The 24,651-nt window shown below is 43.0% G+C and overlaps 2 non-coding genes across 2 annotated transcripts; both read right to left on the reverse strand.

Annotated features, from left to right (window-relative positions):
• Positions 1–1,487: 1,487 nt before the first annotated feature.
• Positions 1,488–1,594, reverse strand: LOC112085843. The gene has a single exon (XR_002899131.1). It is a non-coding gene; the product is annotated as a small nucleolar RNA R71 (small nucleolar RNA).
• Positions 1,595–7,731: 6,137 nt separating this feature from the next.
• LOC112085536 lies at positions 7,732–7,838 on the reverse strand. The gene has a single exon (XR_002898839.1). It is a non-coding gene; the product is annotated as a small nucleolar RNA R71 (small nucleolar RNA).
• Between the last annotated feature and the right edge of the window lie 16,813 nt (positions 7,839–24,651).

Raw genomic sequence — 24,651 nt, forward strand, 5'->3', positions numbered from 1 at the left:
AAAGGGAATTTCATGTGTCTTTGCTTATGAAGCGATAGATTTAGGATTTATAATCTTCTATATGTTCTTCGTTTGCCTTTAATCTTACTGCGTGATTCTTTGCTGGCCACTTAGAAGCCGATCTGATATGATATGTTGCGAAAGTTTTCATTGATTGTCTGAACTAGGGTGAAACGAGCAATTCTTCTATAGGAGTGGAAACCTACCTGTAGTTGAGTTGTGAATATTGATGAATCTAATTCTACTATTGCATCTTCTCTCTTCCAGAATCAGAGTGGAAACCTACTGATTAGGGTTGCGAGAGATAGTTGTTTAGTGCTGCAAAAGTAGGCTATTCATACTTCTGTGCCTCGAGTTCTAGAACATACGTAGTTGATTACCTTTATCATATGTTTAAAAATCGACATAGCTTAGTCCATGAACCCCTGCGAAACCCCTTGAGCCCCAACGTCTGTCTTTTATTGCTTACAACTTCAATTTCATCTGCTTTTTAATCGCTATTTATCTGCTTTTCATTCGCTTTTACTTGCTCCAATTCGCCTCTTGTTTAAGTCGCTTACTACTTGCTTTTGTTTGCTTTCGTTTTTGTCAATTGCTTTTTAGTTTTTAATTGCTTTCTAGTTTAGATTTAGTGACAACCAAAACCCAAAACCAAAACCAAAACCAAAACCCTTTTAGTTCTAATCTGATTTAAGCGTTGCAGTGAATTCGTACTGAAACAACTAAGTCTATGTGGATCGATACCCTAAGTACTACAGCGCACATCTGTGCACTTGCAGACATTTAGGGGTTATAAATTTAAAACCTGAAGCTTAGTAAAACGAAAACAACAAACCCCGCTTTTGCTCGCATCAAGTTTTTGGCGCCGTTGCCGGGGACTTAAATTTGTTTTGTTGCGAATCCCAGCTTAAATCCATTAGAACACTTTTTTATTTTTACTTTTTCTTTTGAATTTTTCAGGTTTCTCTGCGATGAGAGACCGGGAACATGTTCCCAGAACTCTTGGTGATCCACCATATCGTGTGGATGGTGATCCAATCGACGATGATGACCTGACTGATGACGAGCTTGAAGAACCGATTTATGATGACAATGAGCTAATCGGATCGGTCAAACACAAAGATGATGATGAACTGATTGGAAGTCTCGATTCACTCGAAAAGTTCATGGGAGATCGAAGAGCTATTCAACCAGCCTTACCAGAGGATGGCAAAACCGAAATTAAGGTACCCCATATCCATTTAGTTCAACAAAATCAATTCTCTGGTTATTCATTCGAAAACCCGATAAACCATATCGAGACTTTCAAAGAATTATGTGCAACCACTACAGCAAATGGGGATTACCACAATTGTAGTCTTTTCCCATTCTCTCTTAGAGATAAGGCCAGCAAATGGCTAAAATCTTTGCCACCTGCTTCAATAAAAACGTGGGCAGCGTGTAAAACTGCTTTCCTAAATCGTTTTTACACTAGAAATCTTGCAAATCTCTTAAGAAAGAAGATAAGAACTTTTAAACAAAAAGAAGATGAAGATCTTTTAGATACTTGGGAAAGATTTAGGGAATACCAAAGAGATTGTCCACACCATGAATATGCCGAGGAATACCTGCTAAGTATTTTCTATCACGGTATAACTCCAGAGTTACGACACTCTTTTGATATAGCAAGTAATGGAGATTTCACAACTAGACCTGTAGAAGATGATCACGTTTTCATTAAAAATTTAGGAAACAGCATCCGAAATCAAGTAACCTTTGGTAATTCTGCACTTCCTGAGAAGAAAGAAGAAATTTCAGAAGTTATAAAGTGTCTCCGTCACATAATGAGTCATCTTGGATTGCAACAACCAAATAGGGTACACAATACGTGTAACTTTGATGGTTGGGACAACCCAATGGATTCTTATGATCAAGGGATGATGAACACTGCAGAAGTATATCAAATTCATGATGTTCCATTCGTTTCTGATCACCCCGGTCGTGTCTGTTCTGACCGCGGCCAAGCAACCTTTCACCGCGGTCGTGGCTGTTCTGACCGCGGCCAAGACTTGATTCACTGCGGTCGTGAGCCACCTGACCGCGGGAAAACGTCTTTCAAGCCTGGTTGGACACCACCTTCTGAACCAATCTCGGCTATTCAATCTAATCCTGTTTCCTATCCTAGTTTTCCCTCTTCTGAAGCTGAAAACCTAAACAAAAAGATTCTAGAGCTTGAAAAATCCATGTCTCAAGAGATTAGTGATCTTAGATCTGAACTAAAAGAGATGCAGAAGGATTCCGATACCCTCCTTAACATAATGGTCAAAACCAATTCTAAAAACTTAGATAAACCTGAGGAGGAACCAAGTGAAAATTCTTTCGAAAGCTCAAGTGAAGCAGATCCCTCCGATGATGTGAAAGCTATCACACTTAGGAGTGGATTAGCTTACAAAGAGCCTGAATTTCCTAAAGATCCTGAAGATGAGGAAAAGGGTAAGGAAAAGGAGAAAGAAAAAGAAAGAATCACGAATGAAGATGTTGAAAAAGAAGTGGTAGGAGAGAAGGATGGAGAACAAGTAAGAGAAGATTCACCCCGGGAAATCCTCGGAGAAGACCCGATTCCACCTCCACCAACTCATGTCTACAAACCTAAACCTCCATATCCTAGAGCCTTAAGAGCCCCTAAGAAAGAAAAAGAAAAAGCTAAGCTGAAAGAGTTAATTGATCAATTAAATGTGAAATTACCTTTCGTAGAAGCTTGTGCTATGATTCCTGCTTTAAGAAAATACATGAAGGGTATTCTAACAAATTCTTTAACTCTTGAAGAAGGCGTTATGATGATAACCCATGAATGTAGTTCTATCCTGCAAAGCCGAATCCCTGAAAAGAAAAACGATCCTGGAAGCTTTGTACTTTCATGCACCATCAATGATGTAGCTTTTGAGCGTGCTCTCTGTGATTTAGGTTCTAGCATAAACATGATGCCTCTTTCAGTAGCAAAATGTTTAGGACATCACACTTTCAAGCCCACTAAGATTTCTTTAGTACTAGCTGATCGTTCCGTTAGACAACCTGTAGGTATCTTAGTAGATGTTCCCGTCGAAATCGAAAAATGTTCCATACCAACCGATTTCGTAGTTCTAGAACTAGAAAAAGAACCTAAGGATCCACTTATTCTTGGAAGACCATTCTTATCTACAGCCGGAGCCATAATCAATGTTCCTGAAGGAAAAATCGACCTTCATCTAGCCGGTCTATTAATGCAGTTTGACATGAACAAAAATTTCGATAAACCAAATTTGGATGGCAAAATTTGTTGGGTTGATGAGTTAGACGGAATTATTGAGGAAGTCTATGAAGATCTGCTTCTAGACGACCCTTTAAGTGTCACGCTTTCACCCGCAAAAGATGAACGCAATTTCCTTGAAGGAATTTCGAGTGAATGTTCACGTATGCTTGATAAGTCCGAAACTTATAGGAAACCTCTAAACTATCTAGATCTTAAGGACCAAACAAACATTCCTACACCTCCTAAAGACAATGCCGCAGCAATTAATGATTCTTGGAGCGAGCTTAAAGCCCCTAAAGTCGAGCTTAAACCTCTTCCCGTCGGACTTAAGTACGCTTTCCTTGGACCAAATTCTACTTATCCTGTCAAAATAAAACTCTGGTTTGACGGAAGAAGAAACCACAATGCTGTTGACTGAGCTGAGAAAGCATATAAAAGCCTTAGGATATTCCCTTGATGACATACCGTGAATCTCTCCAGATCTCTGTATGCACAAGATAAATCTAGAGGATAATGCTAAAAACTCAATCGAAAGGCAAAGGAGACTGAACCCTAATCTCATGGATGTTGTCAAGAAGGAGATTATGAAGCTTTTAGAAGCTGGAATAATCTTTCCTATCTCAGATAGCACTTGGGTTAGCCCAGTTCAAGTTGTTCCAAAGAAAGGAGGAGTCACTGTCATTAAAAATGATAAAGATGAAATGATCGCTACAAGAACAGTAACTGGACATCGTATGTGCATCGATTACCGGAAACTGAACTCAGCAACTAGGAAAGATCATTTTCCACTTCCCTTCATAGATCAAATGCTAGAAAGATTAGCTAATCATCCCTACTATTGCTTCCTTGATGGATACTCCGGATTTTTCCAAATTCCTATTCGACCGGAGGATCAAGAAAAAACGACATTCACTTGTCCATATGGCACGTTTGCTTACAGACGTATGCCTTTTGGATTGTGTAATGCACCTGCTACCTTCCAGCGGTGCATGATGTCGATCTTCACAGACTTTATTGAGGATTTCATGGAAGTGTTCATGGACGATTTTTCTGTCTATGGATCTTCTTTTGAAAAATGCCTAGGCAACCTTGGTAAAGTTCTGCAAAGATGTGAAGATAAGCACTTGATATGTCTATATTTTACATCATTTAGAGTGCATTTTAGAGTCCTCATCATATGTTTTCCCATGTAAATTGAGTCTTTAGGCATAAAAATAGGATTTAGGACTTGCATTAGGTCCCAAAGAGTTTTGCATGTTTTGAAATCTTCATCAGGTACTTTGGAAGTCATTTGGAGCTTAAGAAGAGGAGCAGAGAAGAAAACGATGAAGAAAAGGGTCAAAAATGGTGAAAACCGCTTGGAGGAATTTCTCGGCCAAATTGCGTACTGGCCGGACAGAAACCTCGGTCAAAAAGTTTACCGATTGCTCATTACCGGCCAAAATCCTTACCGATCGACCAAAATCAGCCTGGGTCAAGTATCGGGTGCAAAATACCACAGGTTGAATTTTTGGCCGAGGCGAGAGAAATTTACGACCAAAAAGCTTACCGCGGTACACAGCCCTTGGTCATTTTCCTTACCACGGGAAGCTTTTCTCGACCAAAATCTATCCTTGTCCGCACATTTCAAAGATCAACAATCCGGGGAACCTTCCGGTCCGAATCAGTTGGCGGGGTCTTCATCAAAGTTGGAGACAATCAAGCAAAGATCCCAGAACGATCGGAATCATCCAATTCGGACCAGTGGAGAGAAAGATACAGCTTCCGGAAGATGCACCAGCATTACGCGCATCCGAAAACCGAACGGCGGAGTCCAAAGATCACGGCGGACGGAGCCTTTCCGGACCGAATCAGCTTGCCCGGTATTCATCAAAGTTCGAGATCCATGGAAGATCTTCTCAGAGCATTCGGGATCGCTTAGTTCGGAGCAGTGGTTTAAAAGATAAAGTCTCCGGAGTTCACATCTGTCCAAAAGGCCTGTTTTCCGGTGATTTCAATACGATGCAAAGATGTGAGATCCAGGAAGCCTTCCACTTCCCAAGCTCCAATGGTTTCTTCACCAAAGTTCGAGCTCGTTGAGTCATCTTGACTGTGGAACTGGTCCCAGAGCAATTGGAGTCGTGTGCTGAAAGTTATCGCTTCCGGAAGGTGACACGGTCGATACAAGCCTAAATGAGTTTCGACACGCGCTAAGTGTTTTCACAAGCCTCGGTATCTTTACCTCGGCATCACTCAAGTCGAGACTCATATCTTGGAAGTATTTTGGACCAGACATCGTCCCAAAGCCTTGGCATGATTAGATCGAGGCATGCATACGTAAGAACTAAAGCTGGAAACGACTAAGTGTTGAGAGTACCCCTCGGTGTAACGACTTCGGCGTGCATGCCGGACTGTGTTCTCCCAAACACCTCGCATCATGACCCCTCGACATTTTATCCCGAGGTCCCTTGTCACGAACCCAGAATCAAGAACAGAATGGCTTAAGAACACACACGTGAGGATGGATCAAAGACTAGGGTTCATGCATGTTCTTGACGTGTTCTTCACGAGATCTTCACCTGGATCCTGACTCACGTGCACACCTCGGCATGAAGACCTCTGCTTCACTTTCCGACACACCGTGTCACTCACCCATCAACCCAAGGAAGCGGTTCAGTACCCGGTTTGTTCCGGGCTGACCCGTGACACTTTCCCTTTGCTATATATATATTTTGAGACTAAAAACCTAATCATCTTATCTCTTATCTGTTTTTAGCTTTAAGAACTTGCCTCTTTTGTGAAACTGGATTAATCTAATCCGATATCTCGTTTTTGCATCTAAATCTCGTTCTTTCTTTATTTCTTTTATCATCCAAACATCAAACTCCTTATCATGACTAGCTACACGTCTTGCAAAGGACTTAGTGAGCTTATTATGATCAGTGAGTAGTCGTTTAAGTGGCTTTAGATAAGTAGATTAGGGTGCTTTCAAAGTAGATTAGTGGGTTTAGGTGTCTTGTCTTGCATGTTTCATTCCTTAACCGACGAGATCTCTAGGCTGGATCCAAGCACATCACTTGAGGTTCAGATCTTAGACATATCTCGCATCAAAAGTGTTTGTAGAAATGTCTGAACCACTCGGTTAAGGGTTTAAGAGTCTTTCATCGCGAGAGTGATAGTTTGTTCTCTTAAATGGCATTTTTGAACTGAATCTTATTGCTGACTGATTCATGCTTCTCAAAAGGGATTTTGGTATGAAAGAGGATCAGTTTAGATGCTTAATACTTTCATGAGAAGATTAACATGCCTTGAGTTCAAAGTTAAATGAAATCGCTTGATAAAATGATTCATTAACCCACTAGTTTAGCTTGGAAGCACCTGAGTCGATTATCTTGTCTAAAGTCTCTGCCTTTATCATTCATTATAATCATCTGAATCGTTTATTTGTCATTTGCATCTTAGCTTTGTTTAAATCTTATCATTTGCTTTACTTTTATGCTCATTCGCTTGTCACTTAGCTTAGTAAAAACCTTCATTGATCTGTCTTGACTTAAGCCAACAAATGATATAGATAGTGTCTCCACTACAAGCTTGGATTGATAACCCCTTGTACTACAAGGGCAGGGGTATTGATAACCTCTATAAAGAGTGAAAACTCTTAGTTATCAATTGGCGCCGTTGCCAACTTGTGGGAGCATTATTCTCTTATTTGTTCTTAAGATCAAGACTTTCCTTTCTTTTGTTTCACTGATTCTTTTGCAAGTTCTTGTTTTGATTTCAGGTGCATGAAAACCAGGTCTCGTAGCACAGAACCGCCTTTACCATACGACAATAACATCAACAGGATTGAGAGGCGAGCTCGCGAGAGAGAACGGCACTTTGAACGACTTGGAATGGCAGAACAGCAAAGGATCGAGCAACAAGCTCAAGAAGCCGAGCACCAGGCTCAGGCTAATCAGGCGCAGGCAGGAAGAAATGAACAACAAGCCTATGTAAACCAACAACAGGTTCAAAGGAACGAGAGGCTTGCTCAGCAAAACCAACAACAAGCTAATAGAAACGAGCAACAAGCCCATCATGTTCATCCGCCACCGCCACAAGCTCAGAGACAACCTCCTCCAGTCTTTGTTGGAGAGAACGACCGAGCTAATGCGCACCAATACCGAGCTGGGATTCAAGCTCCACCGGTTCAGAATAACAACTTTGAAGTTAAAGCTTCCCTGCTCAATATGGTGCAGAACTCAAAGTTTCACGGTCTAGCCGGAGAAGACCCTCTTGAACATCTAGATCAGTTTGATCGAGTTTGCCACTTAACCAAAATCAATGGCGTTTCGGAAGACAGCTTCAAGCTACGCTTGTTCCCATTCAGCCTCGGTGATAAAGCTCACCAGTGGGAAAAGAACCTCCCGAGGGGTTCTATACAAACCTGGGAGCAGTGTAAACTGGCGTTCTTATCAAAGTTTTTTTCCACATCACGCACGGCTAAGCTCAGGAATCAGATCTCAAGTTTCACGTAGCACAACAACGAGAGCTTTAGTGAGGCTTGGGAACGGTTTAGGAGCTATACTAACCAATGCCCACACCACGGCTTCTCAGAGGCATCCCTCTTGAGTACTTTATACCGAGGTGCACTCCCCAAGATCAGAAACCAACTCGATACAGCCTCAAATGGAAATTTTCTTGGGAAAGAGATCAATGCGGCAATGGAACTAGTCGAGAACCTAGCCATGTCCAATGACACATATGGAGAGGACTTTGATAGGGCAAACCGTACAGAGGGATCTAGTGATGAACAGCGTATGAAAAAGGATATAAGAGAGCTTCAGAGCAAGCTTGACAAGGTTTTAATGGCGACTCAAAAGCCAATACACTTTGTAGGCGAATTTGATGAGCAAGGGCCAAGTTTTGACAATGTTAATGAAGATGGTCTAACTCAAGAAGAGCTGAATTACATAGGGAATCAGCAGAGGTATCAGCGGTTTAACAACTACAACAGTAACCCAAACCTCTCATACAGAAACCCGAATGTAGCTAACCCTCAAGACCAAGTGTACCCTGCTCAACAACACCAACAAAGCTATGCTCAAAAAGCTCCTTTTCAGAATACCTTCCAGCCCAAGCAACAGTTCAGTGGGCAACAGCACGGCTACACTCAGCAGAATCAAGCAGCTCAGGGTAACAACTTCACCAGCCAACCGCAGCAACACAAATTTCCACCAGGGTTCAATCCACAGCCGATAGGTAATCAGCAACAGATTCAGGGACCGGGTCAGAATCAGATGGGGAACGACGTCTGTGGGATATTACAGCAGCTGTTACAGGGCCAGCAAAGGGTTGAGAGCCAGCACGCGACAATGCAGCAAGATATCAGGGAGCTTAAGCAAAACCAGACATCTACATCATCAAGAGGCCCGGCTCTACCAGGTAAACCGGAGCCGAACCCTAAAGAGTATGTGAACGCCATCACATTGAGGAGCGGTAAGGAATTACAAACTCCAACGCCTAAAACAAAGCTCATTGAGGCCAATGAGCAACTAGAGGGGGAGGCAGCCTCAGATGATGCGCACAAAGAAGAGGTCTCAGAGAAGGAACCGATCAAGGACAAAGGAAAAGAGGTGGAAAAGACAACCGAGCTTGAAAAGCCCTATGTTCCACCACCACCTTATCAACCCAAGATACCATTCCCAGGGCGTTTCAAAAAGAAAATCCTAGACAAAGCCAAGGTGGTCTTTGAGAAACACTTGGAGAACACGCAACTAACCTTACCCATTATAGATGCTTTCTTAGCTATACCCCAGCTTGGGAAGTTTCTAAAGGATGCGATCCTCAACAAGAAAAAGGAGCTCCAGGGCATGGTGATACTGAGTCATGAGTGCAGCGCAATACTACAAAGGAGATCTGTACCAAGGAAGCTATCCGATCCGGGCAGCTTCACTTTGCCGTGTGCCTTAGGTCACCTGAAGTTCTCAAACTGTTTATGTGACCTGGGAGCTTCTGTGAGCTTAATGCCTTACACGGTGGCCAAGAGATTGGGATACAAAAGCTACAAGCCGGCCAAGATCTCTCTTGTATTAGCTGATAGATCAGTTAGATTACCGGTGGGGTTGCTTGAGGATCTACCTTTGAGGATCGGTGAGATAGAAATCCCCACGGACTTCATAGTTCTTGAGATGGACGAGGAACCATTGGACCCTATCATCCTAGGCCGACCGTTCTTAGCAACCGCAGGAGCCATAATAGATGTGAGAGGAGGAATGATCGAACTACACATCGGTTCCGAGACTATGAAGTTCAGTGTGAAGGAGATGATGAAGAAACCGACCATTGGAGGTCAGGTTTTCTACGTGGAAGTAATGGAGGAGCTGGCTGATGAGCTCCTTGAAGAGTTAAACGCAGAGGATCCGTTACAAGTGGTCTTGACACGTGAACAAGGCGAGCACGGGTACTTGAACAAGGAAAGCGAGGTGTACAAGCGTCTTTTGGACCAACCGAGGGAACTTGGAGCTGAGGCGAGGTTTTTGGAGCTCAGGAAGAGTGGCCTCGACATCTTAGACAGCGAGGGATCCACGGGAACAGAAGAGACACCTCGGGATATCATGGCCGTGACAACTCATACCGAGGCCGATGGTAAACCGCGCGAGAATGAAGCAAAGGCCGAGGAAGCTGTTCCAGGCCAATGCAGCTTTGATGCCGATTGGAACGAGGCAGACGCACCCCCTGTTGAGCTAAAGCCTCTACCAACAGGGCTCAGGTATGCGTTCTTAGGTCTGAACTCTACTTTTCCTGTGATCATAAACGATAGCTTGCTTGAACATGAAGAACGTGCATTGCTTAATGAAATAAGGAAATTCAGGAGAGCAATAGGGTATTCCTTGGCTGACATTAGAGGGATCTCTCCTGATATATGCACCCACAGGATCCACCTAGAGGACCAAGCCATGTCCTCCATTGAGCACCAACGTCGCCTTAACCCGAACCTTAAAGAGGTGGTTAAGAAGGAGATACTAAAGCTCCTTGAGGCAGGGATAATATATCCAATCTCTGACTCTCGGTGGGTATCTCCTGTGCACGTTGTGCCCAAGAAAGGTGGGATCACGGTGGTGAAAAACGATAAGGATGAACTCATAGCCCAAAGAACTATAACCGGCCATCGCATGTGCATAGACTATAGGAAATTGAATTCTGCATCAAGAAAAGATCATTTTCCTTTACCATTCATTGATCAAATGCTTGAACGGTTAGCTAATCATCCTTATTTCTGTTTTCTCGATGGATACTCGGGGTTCTTTCAAATACCTATAGACCCCCGAGATCAAGAGAAAACCACATTCACCTGCCCTTATGGCACCTATGCTTATAGAAGAATGCCATTCGGTTTGTGCAATGCACCGGCCACTTTTCAAAGATGTATGATGCACATTTTCTCTGATCTAATTGAAGAAAAATTTGAGGTGTTTATAGATGATTTCTCCGTATACGGCTCCTCTTTCTCCGAATGTCTTGCTAATCTTTCTCAGGTTCTAAAACGATGTGAGGAGCATAGGCTTGTCTTGAACTGGGAGAAGTGTCATTTCATGGTCCAAGAAGGCATTGTCTTGGGACACAAGGTATCAGAGAAAGGCATCGAGGTGGATAAGGCCAAGATCGAGGTGATGGTGAACTTACAAGCCCCGAATTCTGTGAAAGGAATAAGAAGCTTCCTTGGCCACGCTGGGTTCTATAGACGGTTCATCAAGGACTTCTCCAAGATAGCCAGGCCCTTGACCAGGTTATTGTGCAAAGAAGTGTATTTCAACTTTGATGAAGAATGTGAGGAAGCGTTCAAGAGAATCAAGGAGGCTTTGATCAGTGCACCGATTGTACAAGCCCCTGATTGGTCTTTACCATTTGAAGTGATGACCGATGCATCTGATTATGCCGTGGGAGCTGCTTGGGGCAGAAGAAAGATAAGAAGCTCCATGTGATTTACTATGCCAGCCGCACCTTGGACTCGGCTCAAGAAAAGTATGCCACAACCGAGAAGGAAATGCTTGCCATTGTGTTTGCATTTGACAAATTCAGGAGTTATCTAGTGGGATCAAAGGTCACGGTTTACACAGATCACGCGGCCTTGAGGTACCTAATGTCTAAAAGGACGCTAAGCCGAGGCTTTTGAGATGGGTCTTATTGCTCCAAGAGTTTGATATGGAGATACTTGACAAGAAAGGCATTGAAAACGGAGCCGCAGATCACCTCTCCAGGTTGAGAATTGAAGAACAGGTCCCAATTGATGATGCATTACCGGAGGAGACCCTTATGCTAGTCAAGTCTTACCTAGAAGTGGAGGAAGCCAACACGATCAAAGAAAGAAGCCTTCCATGGTTCGCGGATCTTGTGAACTACTTGTCTTGCGGTTTAGAGCCACCGGATCTTGATACTTATCAGACGAAGAAGTTCTTTAGAGATGTGATGAGGTATTATTGGGATGAGCCGTACCTTTACGTGCTTAACAAGGACCATCTCTATAGGCGATGCTTGGCCGAAGAAGAGATCCATCCGGTGCTACAAGAATGCCACGGCTCATCGTATGGTGGTCATTTAGGTGCGTTCAAGACAGTTGCCAAGGTTCTACAGAGCGGTTTCTGGTGGCCGACCATGTTCAAAGACGCCCAAGAAGTGGTCTCGAGGTGTGAAGCCTGTCAAAGGCACGGAAACATATCCAAAAGGAATGAAATGCCCCAAAACCCAATCTTTGAAGTGGAGGTCTTCGACTGTTGGGGCATTGACTTCATGGGCCCCTTTGTAAACTCATATGGGAATCAATATATCCTTGTGGCAGTGGATTATGTGAGTAAATGGGTTGAAGCGGTTGCATCTCCGACCAACGATTCAAAAGTGGTGGTAAAACTCTTCAAGAGTATTATCTTCCCACGGTTTGGAGTACCAAGAGTAGTCATCAGTGATGGGGGAAGCCATTTCATCAACAAGACCCTTGAGAGTCTTTTGAAGAAGCACGGAGTAAAGCACAAAGTGGCCACACCTTATCATCCGCAAACCAGCGGCCAAGTGGAGGTTTCCAACCGTCAGATAAAGGCCATTTTGGAAAGGACCGTGAACTCATCCAGAAAGGATTGGAGCAAGAAACTTGACGATGCTCTGTGGGCTTACAGAACCGCCTACAAGACCCCCATTGGGACTTCACCATTTAACTTGCTCTATGGGAAAAGCTGTCATCTACCGGTTGAGTTGGAATACAAGGCCTTGTGGGCAGTGAAACTTCTGAACTTTGACATCAAGACCGCACAAGAGAAGAGGGTTTTACAGCTTCATGAGCTTGAGGAGATCCGGTTAGATGCCTTTGAGAGCTCTAAGATCTACAAAGAAAGAACCAAGGCGCTTCATGACAAGAAGATACACAAGAGAGAGTTCAAAGAAGGGGACCAAGTTCTGTTGTTTAACTCAAGACTTAAGCTGTTCCCTGGGAAGCTGAGGTCTAGGTGGTCCGGTCCATTCACAATTCTTGAAGTAAGACCCTATGGAGCCGTGGTTTTGAAAGGAAAAGATGGACAAGGTTTTGTGGTAAACGGCCAGAGGGTAAAGCATTACTTGGCATCAGAAACAAGGGAGGGAGCTACCTCAGTTCCCCTACTTGAACCAGAATCAGCCTGAAAAGGTATGAAAAGTCAAACTTAGCGACGTTAAACAAAGTGCTCTTGGGAGACACTCCAAGCTTATCCTTGTACATATTTCGTTTTTCATGCTCTTTTTCTTTTTATTTGAAATCTTTTGAAGGGTTTGTTAAGTGTTTCAGGAGTTAGACAGTGAACCTCGAGGATGATAGTAAGAAAAGGCTTGAAAAAGATACGGCCTGATGATTTAAGTCAGAGAGTATTCATAGCCTCGGTATCGACCCTCGGTATATTCATACCGCGGTCACCTTTTACCGAGTAAAAGCTTGAGAACCTCAGCTAAACTCCTCGACTTAATTTCATCATGGCCGTGTCTGAGAATAGCTGTAGTGAAAATGACTAAGTGTGGGGGAGGCTCACGGTGTAAACACCTCGGTGTAATAATACCGAGGGGCGATGTTCACTTAAAACGATCTAAAACCTCGATCCGAGGCCGCGACCAGTTTACACCAAGGCCAGCACGCTTGAACCCCCAGCACCAAGTGTTATTTGTTAAAACAAGTGACCTCGACATGATACCCTCTTGGTGGAGCATGCCGAGGTGCCCGGTTTCAAGAACGATCAAAAACAAAAACACTTGGGACACTTAGATCGAAGAAGAAGGTTTGCGCGAACCCAAGGAAAAGACGTGGAGGCCACGGAGATCTACTCGTTAGCATGAGCTCAAACCACTCGGCTTGGTGCCCTCGGGGTGGAACAAGTCGAGGCCGCTCAAGTTAACACGAGAAAATTTGGTTTAGTCCGTACGGCCCACGTCATCCCCATGTCGCGTCCGTTTGAAGGCTTTGCGCGGTAATTCAAATTTAAACGCCCGGTCAAGATGGTTTTTGGCGCGGTCAACGGTCGCAGCTGAGGAGAAGGGGGGGACCAGTCCCACTACAGTCCAAACGCCAGCTGGAAAGCGCGCTCCAGCCCATACCAGCCTCCATCCCGAACCAAAACGCAGAGTTTGCCTTCTTCTCTCTTTTCTCTGCATTTCACGAACACAACTCTCTCATTCCTCAGTCATTTCGTGTGATTCCAAGCGTTCTAGACTCGTTAGGGTGTTGTCTATTCAGCATAAGCATCTCACTAAGCTTGAATCTTGGATTCCCAAAGGTATTTGCATCTTAAAGAACTCATCTTTTTCCTTCATTCTTTGCGGGCTTTAATGTTTGTAAAATGTGGAATCGATTCTTTTAGAACATATCGGCCTTTGGGAACAATTTTAAAAATTCCATCGGGATAGACAACGCATGAACGACCGGTCTTTGTTCTGAAAATCACTTGTTTTTGAGTTTTTAAAATTCTTGAGAAAAAGCGCTTGGAATTGGCTTAAATGGTGAACCGAGTTGTTGAGCTGAACTGTCTAGATATATTGTCTCTCTCTGGTTGTTCTAGCTTGTTGGTACTCTCTTTGATGTTTGAAAAAGCTATAACCCTGGTCTTGTTAGAGGAAAAGCCCCGTTCTTGCTAACTTTAGAGACATGTGCTTATCGATATACTTGATTCTAACGGTTTCTTTGAGAATTTGCCTTGCAGATGACCGGCGACCGAGCTGTTCCCACTCATAAGATGAACAAAAACGAGGCCCAGAAGAGGGGTACGAAAGGAAAGCCGTGGCCATGGCGCGTAATGGTGGAACAAGCAAGAAACCCTCAGCGAGACCCGATGGTGAGCCTACTGCTAAGCGCGCAAGGAACGCCGAGCTCATTCCGGCACCGGCCCTTGAATCAAGAAGAAATGGGAAGCAGGCTACCGTTGGATCCGACGAGGATGAGCTCAGAGCCATAGTCCCCCATGAAGCCAACTGTGGCAAGAAAGCCAAGAAGGAACCGAAGCCCGAGCCCGAGGAAGAACATTTCCCAACTACTGAGGAGTACTTGGACCACTTTAACTCTATAAGAGTGGCTCAAGGTCGGTTCCCTGATATGGAGTTGTTGAGGAAGCTTGGGATACTCGATGATGTTACCCTCATCTTTCAAAACATGGGTTTGGCCGAGTTCTTCACGATGAGCGATGTTGCCTATGAAGGGATTACACAACAGTTTCTTGCCACTTTGGAGGTCGTCATCTACCCCAAGAGAGATCCCAAGCGTTTACATGGCAAAGGTCAGTTTCAAGGAGCTTGATGAGATATTTGGTTTTGAAAGGAATGGAAGCTCGCTTGACAAGTTCGTGTACCCAAAAGAGGACTTGGCTGCCTTGTGGGAAACGATCGCTTTTGGACCCTACTTTGGAGGCAAGAGCAAGACGAGTTGCATCAGGAACCCCACGATCAGATACACCAACCGAGTTCTCGCCTCCACATTCTTCTCGACCTATAACCCCGGTGTTATTCATACGGCCGAGCTTGAGTTGTTGGGACTTGGACTGAAGCCGCTCATCACTCAAATGAAGAACAAGAAGGAGTTCCAAGGACCAATGCATGTACCCTCTCTAGGCGCGTTCTTTGCAATCCAAATGCTTACTTACAGGCACAATGTGTGGTGTGACCGAAAGAAGAAAGGAGCAAGAAGGCTTCAGAACGGTTGGATTGTCACTAAGATTTTGAGAGCTCAAGGGTTTATATTCCCTGATTCACCAAAGAAGCCGAATCTCATTGATGAGTTATACCTAAGCAAAAGTGGTTTCTTCGGAGGCAAGTCAGGGGACAAATGGGTTTACAACTTCACCCTACTGCATAGAGACGGCACACAGGTTCTCTTGCCTAACCGAAGCCTCACCATGCTCGACAAGCAGTGTAATGTCTCATTCTACGTTCTCAAAGATCAACTGTATAACCCAGCTTTCGACCCACCAACACGCAAATGCACCAAGGCAGCACCTAGCGAACCCGAGAACACTAAGAGCCAGGAAGGTTGTGATAACGAAGAGCAGAGACACTATGAGAGAAGGATCGGAGCAGGCTGCTATCACTTTGATCTGCAAGTGTGGGGTGAGCCTGAATAGCACACCAAGAAGCTGTACTCGCGAGTAAACACCCTCCAAAAGTGGTGTAAGTGGCAAGACAAAACCATCCACGCATTGGTGGATTGTGTGAGGCATTTGAAGAAGAAGGTAAAGCAGCTCACGAGGCCATCCTCACCGGATAAGAACTCAGCGACCTCAACCGCACCGATTACAGAGGAAGGAGTTGGAGAAAGCTCAAACGCGAGGAACCCGGAGTTTCCACCAGGCAAAGAAGACTGGATCGACCCAGCCACGGCTTTCCTGCCTGAACCCTCAGAAAGCAGCCCACCACGTCAGCCTACTCCCTCATGCTCCACATCGAATCCCTCGCATTACTTGGGATCCGACCTTTCCGACTAAGGTATCGACTTCAACCCTTGTACATATGCATCTTGTATATATCATCTTGCATTCGTTCAGTTTGTCTTTTCACTTCTCTCACACGCTTTTCTAACACAAGGGACTGTGTTATCTAAGTGTGGGGGAGGAGCTTTGTGTCTTCTGATCTGGTTTTCTTTGCTCTTATTTGACTTTTGCATTTTTGAGTCTCATCTAGCTTAATACATGTGATAAATTACATCATTCTAGTTGCATCTCACATTCTAAGATCGAGTCTAGCTGCATCATGTAGGATTGCATCAGTGCAAGGAGCAATGATAGATTTTTTCCTAGAGAGAGTAAATCACTTGAGAACTTGAACTAAATATGCTTGTGAAACTCATTCTGTGCTTGTAAAGCTTGAAACGATTTGAATCTGAGAAGCAAGTCTGAAATACACTCAACTCTAGCTAAGTGATAACCTTGAACTTGAAATGTAAATATCTTTTGATGCATTGCTTGAATAGGCTTGTGGATACCGATATACATACTTGAGCTAGAATCATTGTTTTTACCACCCTCCTTCCTTAGCTCAAGTAGCTGAATCCGCATCATGGATCAGTTCCCTCACCTTGAACCCATCTTTCTTTCGAGCCAATGTTTGTGTGTGAATTGTAAGGCCACCTTGGACTGAACTTGGCAGAAAGTGTTAGGTTTAGAGCGACAAGGGCATGGCTCATTGAGTGATATGTTCCAACATCAAGGAACCAAGAGTATTGGTGAGAAATAAGTGTGGGGGAAAAGACTTGTTGGTGAGTGGAAAAAGGTGAGCTGAGTGGAAATGTGAGAGTGGAATAGCTAGGGGAACAAATGGAAATGAATTAAGTCTTGGACGTGAAAAGATAAGCTCTGAAATGAAAAGAAGCCAAAGGCTCAAGTGAATCTGAAACGAAAATGAAAGAAGCTATGTGCTATGAAAGAAAAGAGCTGTTTGAATAAGTGAAAACCAAGGCTTGAAAATAAAAGAAAAAGGCGAGTCCCCTAGTGAAAAGAAAACGATTGTGAAGAGTGAGGATTCTGAGAGGGTGAGCAAGTGAGAAACGCTTTGAGTAGAGTGTGGGGGTGTGATGAGTCTTGCCCTTGTATGCATCGGTTGCTTTTTACCTTTAGCATTCTGCCGAAGTTTGGTTGTTCATTGAGAGATCCCTTGTTGCATTACACCCGCTTGAATATTGATGAGATCATTTTTATCTCATGACCTTACCCTAGCCAAGCCAGCCTATTTACATTTGCATCATTTGATTCACCGGTTACGAACTTAATGAATGTGAAAGAGTTGAATGTGATAATGACTTGTGGAGATTCCGTGCTTTAATTGGAAAATATCCGAGTATAGCTTTGCATTGCATATTTGAGCATGAATCCGAGTTCTCTTTGCGATCACTTCTCTCTAAAAAGGAAATATGAGCTCCATCTGCATTACAACCTCTCTCTCTATCATTTGTTCTCTTCGCTTGAGGACAAGCAAAGGACAAGTGTGGGGGAGTTGATATGTCTATATTTTACATCATTTAGAGTGCATTTTAGAGTCCTCATCATATGTTTTCCCATGTAAATTGAGTCTTTAGGCATAAAAATAGGATTTAGGACTTGCATTAGGTCCCAAAGAGTTTTGCATGTTTTGAAGTCTTCATCAGGTACTTTGGAAGTCATTTAGAGCTTAAGAAGAGGAGCAGAGAAGAAAACGATGAAGAAAAGGGTCAAAAATGGTGAAAACCGCTTGGAGGAATTTCTCGGCCAAATCGCGTACTGGCCGGACAGAAACCTCTGTCAGAAAGTTTACCGATTGCTCATTACCGGCCAAAATCCTTACCGATCGACCAAAATCAGCTTGGGTCGAGTATCGGGTGCAAAATACCACGGGTTGAATTTTTGGCCGAGGCGAGAGAAATTTACGATCAAAAAGCTTACCGCGGTACACAGCCCTCGGTCATTTTCCTTACCGCGGGAAGCTTTTCTCGACCAAAATCTATCCTTGTCCGCACATTTCAAAGATCAACAATCCGGGGAACCTACCGGTCCGAATCAGTTGGCGGGGTCTTCATCAAAGTTGGAGACAATCAAGCAAAGATCCCAGAACGATCGGAATCATCCAATTCGGACTAGTGGAGAGATAGATACAGCTTCCGGAAGATGCACCAGCATTACGCGCATCCGAAAACCGAACGGCGGAGTCCAAAGATCACGGCGGACGGAGCCTTTCCGGACCGAATCAGCTTGCCCGGTCTTCATCAAAGTTCGAGATCCATGGAAGATCTTCTCAGAGCATTCGGGATCGCTTAGTTCGGAGCAGTGGTTTAAAAGATAAAGTCTCCGGAGTTCACATTGGTCCAAAAGGCCTGTTTTCCGGTGATTTCAATACGATGCAAAGATGTGAGATCCAGGAAACCTAAATGAGTTGCGACACTCGCTAAGTGTTTTCACAAGCCTCGGTATCTTTACCTCGGCATCACTCAAGTCGAGACTCATATCTTGGAAGTATTTTGGACCAGACATCGTCCCAAAGCCTTGGCATGATTAGATCGAGGCATGCATACGTAAGAACTAAAGCTGGAAACGACTAAGGGTTGAGAGTACCCCTCGGTGTAACGACCTCGGCGTGCATGCCGGACTGTGTTCTCCCAAACACCTCGACATCATGACCCCTCAACATTTTATCCCGAGGTCCCTTGTCACGAACCCAGAATCAAGAACAGAATGGCTTAAGAACACACACTTGAGGATGGATCAAAGACTAGGGTTCATGCATGTTCTTGACGTGTTCTTCACGAGATCTTCACCTGGATCCTGACTCACGTGCACACCTCGGCATGAAGACCTCGGCTTCACTTTCCGACACACCGTGGCACTCACAATCAACCCAAGGAAGCGGTTCAGTACCAGGTTTGTTCCGGGCTGACCCGCGACACTTTCCCTTTGCTATAAATATATTTTGAGACTAAAAACCTAATCATCTTATCTCTTATCTGTTTTTAGCTTTAAGAACTTGCCTCTTTTGTGAAACTGGATTAATCTAATCCGATATCTCATTTTTGCATCTGAATCTCGTTCTTTCTTTATTTCTTTTATCATCCAAACATCAAACTCCTTATCATGACTAGCTACACGTCTTGCAAAGGACTTAGTGAGCTCGTTATGATCAGTGAGTAGTCGTTTAAGTGGCTTTAGATAAGTAGATTAGGGTGCTTTCAAAGTAGATTAGTGGGTTTAGGTGTCTAGTCTTGCATGTTTCATTCCTTAACCGACGAGATCTCTAGGCTGGATCCAAGCACATCACTTGAGGTTCAGATCTTAGACATATCTCGCATCAAAAGTGTTTGTAGAAATGTCTGAACCACTCGGTTAAGGGTTTAAGAGTCTTTCATCGCGAGAGTGATAGTTTGTTCTCTTAAATGGCATTTTTGAACTGAATCTTATTGCTGACTGATTCATGCTTCTCAAAAGGGATTTTGGTATGAAAGAGGATCAGTTTAGATGCTTAATACTTTCATGAGAAGATTAACATGCCTTGAGTTCAAAGTTAAATGAAATCGCTTGATAAAATGATTCATTAACCCACTTGTTTAGCTTGGAAGCACCTGAGTCGATTATCTTGTCTAAAGTCTCTGCCTTTATCATTCATTATAATCATCTGAATCGTTTATTTGTCATTTGCATCTTAGCTTTGTTTAAATCTTATCATTTGCTTTACTTTTATGCTCATTCGCTTGTCACTTAGCTTAGTAAAAACCTTCATTGATCTGTCTTGACTTAAGCCAACAAATGACATAGATAGTGTCTCCACTGCAAGCTTGGATTGATAACCCCTTGTACTACAAGGACAGGGGTATTGATAACCTCTATAAAGAGTGAAATCTCTTAGTTATCAGCACTTAGTATTAAATTGGGAAAAATGTCACTTCATGATACAAGACGGAATCGTGCTTGGGCACAGAATTTCCGGAAAAGGTATTGAAGTTGACAAAGCTAAAATCGAAGTCATGACCAGCCTACAACCACCCACAAACGTAAAAGGAATTCGTATTTTCTTAGGACACGCAGGATTCTATAGGCGCTTCATTAAAGATTTTTCTCAAATAGCTAGACCTCTTACGCGTTTGCTTTGCAAAGAAACGAACTTCGAGTTCGATGATGAGTGCTTAGCCGCGTTTCATAAGATCAAACAAGCTCTTGTTTCCGCTCCTGTCGTGCAAGCACCTGATTGGGAACTCCCATTCGAAATCATGTGTGATGCAAGTGACTATGCAGTCGGAGCAGTGCTTGGCCAACGAAAAGATAAGAAACTGCACGTAATCTACTACGCAAGCAGAACTCTAGACGAAGCTCAATGCAATTATGCTACAACAGAGAAAGAACTTCTGGCTGTCATATTTGCATTTGAGAAATTCCGTTCTTATCTCGTAGGATCTAAGGTCATAGTTCATACTGATCATGCTGCAATCAAGTATTTAATGTCTAAGAAAGACGCTAAACCTCGGTTGATAAGATGGATCCTCCTACTGCAAGAATTCGATATCGAAATTTGAGATCGGAAAGGAGCAGACAATGGAGTTGCAGACCATCTTTCACGAATTCGAGTTGAAGAAAGATTGCCTCTAAATGACAGTTTGCCAGAAGAAAACATCTATGCGATAGATACTACCCCCAATGCCAATACCGCACCACCACGTCCTCTAATGCGACAAGCAGATGCTTTCAACACCCCATGGTTTAGGCACATAGCAAATTACTTAGCAGCTGATGTAGAGCCCCCGCAATTTTTCGGGTATAGGAAGAAAAACTTCCTGAAAGACATAAGACATTATTTTTGGGATGAACCCTATCTCTATAAGAGATGTGCTGATGGGTTATTCCGAAGATGCGTGGTTGAAGAAACCAAAGACGAAAGAGAAGTGATGTTTTTGATTGATCCATCATCGGCCAATGATGAGACCAAGGAGTGTCACGACCCCGGTTAAGTCTAATCGAACCACAATGTCAAGCTAATGACTTGAAACAAGCGCTTAGTGGGAGGCAACCCACTTGGTATGTTATCTATTTCCCTTTGACCTTTATTTTCTATTTCCATTGCTTTGTTTCTGTTTCATTTAATTTCAGGTTTTCAATAAGGAAGAATAAATAAAAAAAGACGAGCATCACTCTCCAGCACGATAAGTTCACTTAAACATTTCAACATTTCTATTTTCTTTACCATTCTTTCCAAGATTTATCACACTGAGGACAGTGTGAAATAAGTCTGGGGGAGGATGTTCATCCGTTACTAATGAAATATGATTTTTTTTTAGTTTGTTTTGGACACAAAAAAATTTTCATAAAGTTTTTCATAAAATTTTTCGAAAATCGTTTTCAAAAAAGTTTTTCAAAAAGTTTTCAAACCAGGAACACAGTAAACATTACTATGATGAATTAGACCAGTGTGCTTCTACGCTATTTCCTCGTTTTTTTGTTCTTTTGTGATTTAGGCGTAGACTAGGCGGTAGCTAAGTACTTGCATTACGAAATCCCACCAGAGAACTTCTATTCATGGAGATTCTTTCTGACAGGATATACTATCTCATTTTATTTGACCTGAATATTGACATTTAATTTTCTCATCATTGATTTTAGGCAGGCATCGACATACACATCTAGGACGTCTTTTACCCTCACTTTTACCACTCTTTGTCGTCCTAGATGACCAGTTTATCTTTATCTGGTATCATACCCTAAACCCAAAACCCTTGTTTTCAATCCTCGTGCATTCTCTCTTTAGTTTATATCAGCAGATATGTGCAAAAACGTCGGAGAGAAGAGGAGCGACGCAGTTTTCAGTCACTCACAAAGGAGACTGAATGGAATTGGAAAGGAAGAGTATCAGAAACATCAAGAAGCTTTACAAGGCAAATCTTAACTGGTAATTTCGTGCTCTCTAAGATTCTATATCTAAAGGTGTTCCCTCTCTTTCAAAAAAAAAAAAAAAAAAAACACGAATGAAAAGAGAGAGGGAAACAAAAAGCCTAATGAGTCCTAGATTGTCGAAATTTGTGGAGCAAGAAGTATCTACTAAGCGTTTATAGAGCTATGTTTTTGAAAGATTTACAAAATTCTAAGTCTGGGGGAGGTAGGAGAGAACCTGAGGAAGAAGGCCAGTAATCTATGGCAAGAAGAAAATGACTGAAAACTGTGGATACCAACAACTTCACTCTCTCTTGCGGTTTTGCATAATATCTTGCATTCTCCAGATCTTCAGGTAACCCGTAAACACTTTAAGCCTTACCCCTAGAATAACCCTTTTTACACCTAGCCTAGATTGCCTTTCCTAGACTTTCTTTGATGAGAACCACCGAGATTTCTAATGAATGTTAAGAGCTAGTTGACTGGAAGTTAGATCTAAGTGTGTAGATTTTCGCATGACGGATTAACGGACAAGTTTGCTTGTATTTTGGTGAGAATTTTCTAGACTAGATCCAATTAGATGTTTCACGCTAAGTTATGGTTTAGAAGGACGGTCACTGAAATATTGTTTAGTTCCTGCGATTTTTCAAAATTTTCTTTCCTGACTTAAGTTTGTTTGAGGACAAACAAAAAGGTAAGTCTGGGGGAGTTGATAACACCGTATTTTGACCACTTTTATGGATCATAATTGTATCTTATGCAGGTGTTTTAACTCTGTTTTCAATGTTTTTTAAAGTGTTTTCAATGTTTTAGAGTTTCAAAAGACTTTACAGGAAACTTGGGCAAAAGATATGCAATTTGGAACAAATGAGCAATTTTGGATAAATGCAGACCGTCAGAAGTATGACAAGCGATGAAGACCTTCTCACCGTCTGATCACCACCAAAATTTGAGACAACATAGAGGATCCAACCAGCTTTCTAATGCACTTGGTTTGGATACAATCCAACGGTTAGATCTTCATATACTCCCGATGCAAGAATGACAGAAAATGCAGTTCCGGAAGAGAGCAAGTGCCGGGACCGCGGCCAACACTCATTTTCCCGCGGGTAGAGCCACCGCGACCGCGGACTTTGGTTGTTCACTTTCCCGACGACTTAATTAAAGCCCAGATCAATTCCCTTCGTTATTTTTGAAGCCCTAAGTGTCCAGAACCACCCCAGAAGCTATAAATACCCCCTTTAGGTCATTTTCATTAAGTTTAGTTATTACGCCATTTAATTTCCGTATTTTTCTTTTAAGATTTCGTATTTACATTTTAAACACTCCACCAAACCCCCACAAAACCGTTTTGGTTCTAGACTTCCTTACTTAATACTTATTTCAAAGGCTTTTTGCAGGAAAAGATCCTCCTTCCCTGTGGATTCGATCCATAAGTACTAGAATCGATCAGCTGTGCACTTGCGGCTATTGATTTCATTTAGGGTAAAACTTGACACCCTCGACACACAGCACACCACAACACAATCAATATCGTCGAAATAAACCACTACGAACACGCCAATGAATGGTCTCAGGGCATGGTTCATTAATCTCATATAGGTGCTGGGAGCATTGGTGAGACCAAACGGCATAACTAGCCACTCGTAGAGTCCTTGCTTTGTCTTGAATGTCGTCTTCCATTCGTCTCCTTTTTTCATTCTGATCTGATGATACCCACTCTTCAAATCTATCTTCGAAAAGATTGTTGATCCACAGAGCTCATCCAGCATATCATCTAGTCTTGGAATCGGATGCCTATACTTCACAGTGATGTTGTTGATAGCTCGAAAATCTACACACATTCTCCAGGAACCATCCTTCTTTGGCACTAACAGAACTTGAACCGCACATAGACTCAAGCTTTCTCGGATATGGCCTTTGCTCATCAGCTCCTCCACTTGCTTTTGCAGCTCCTTAGTCTCTACAGGATTGGTTCGGTATGCTGGCCTATTAGGCAATGCTGATCCTGGTACCAAGTCAATCTGGTGCTCGATCCCGCGAATTGGAGGTAGCCCTGGTGGAATTTCTTCCGGAAAAACGTCCTTATATTCCTGCAAAATCTCAAACATAGCACTAGGAAGCTCCTGTGAAGGGTTAGTACTAACAAGGGATTCCTTGTACACAAACATAAAAGTAGTCATTTCAGGATCAAAGAGTTTAGAAAATTCACTGTGGTTTATGTAGAGGCTGTTGGCGACTTTCTCCTTCTCCTTGAGCTTCATCTGAATCTGATCTTGGTAAATCTCGGTAGGCGTGAGAGGTAGGAGGGTAATTTTGCGACCTTTGAACTCGAATGAGTGCTTGTTGGTATAACCGTCGTGTATCACCCTACGATCTGATTGCCACGGTCTGCCTAGCAACACATGACTCGAACCCATGGGAATGACGTCACATAGAATCTCATCTTCATACTTCCCAATAGATAGAGAAACCATAACTTGCTGAGATACGGTCAAGGCTCCACTGTCATTCAACCACTGAAGCTTATACGATCTTGGATGAGGAATAGTC

This window comes from Eutrema salsugineum, unplaced genomic scaffold (genome assembly GCF_000478725.1).
Source record: "Eutrema salsugineum unplaced genomic scaffold, Eutsalg1_0 scaffold_3, whole genome shotgun sequence".
Lineage (NCBI taxonomy): Eukaryota > Viridiplantae > Streptophyta > Magnoliopsida > Brassicales > Brassicaceae > Eutrema > Eutrema salsugineum.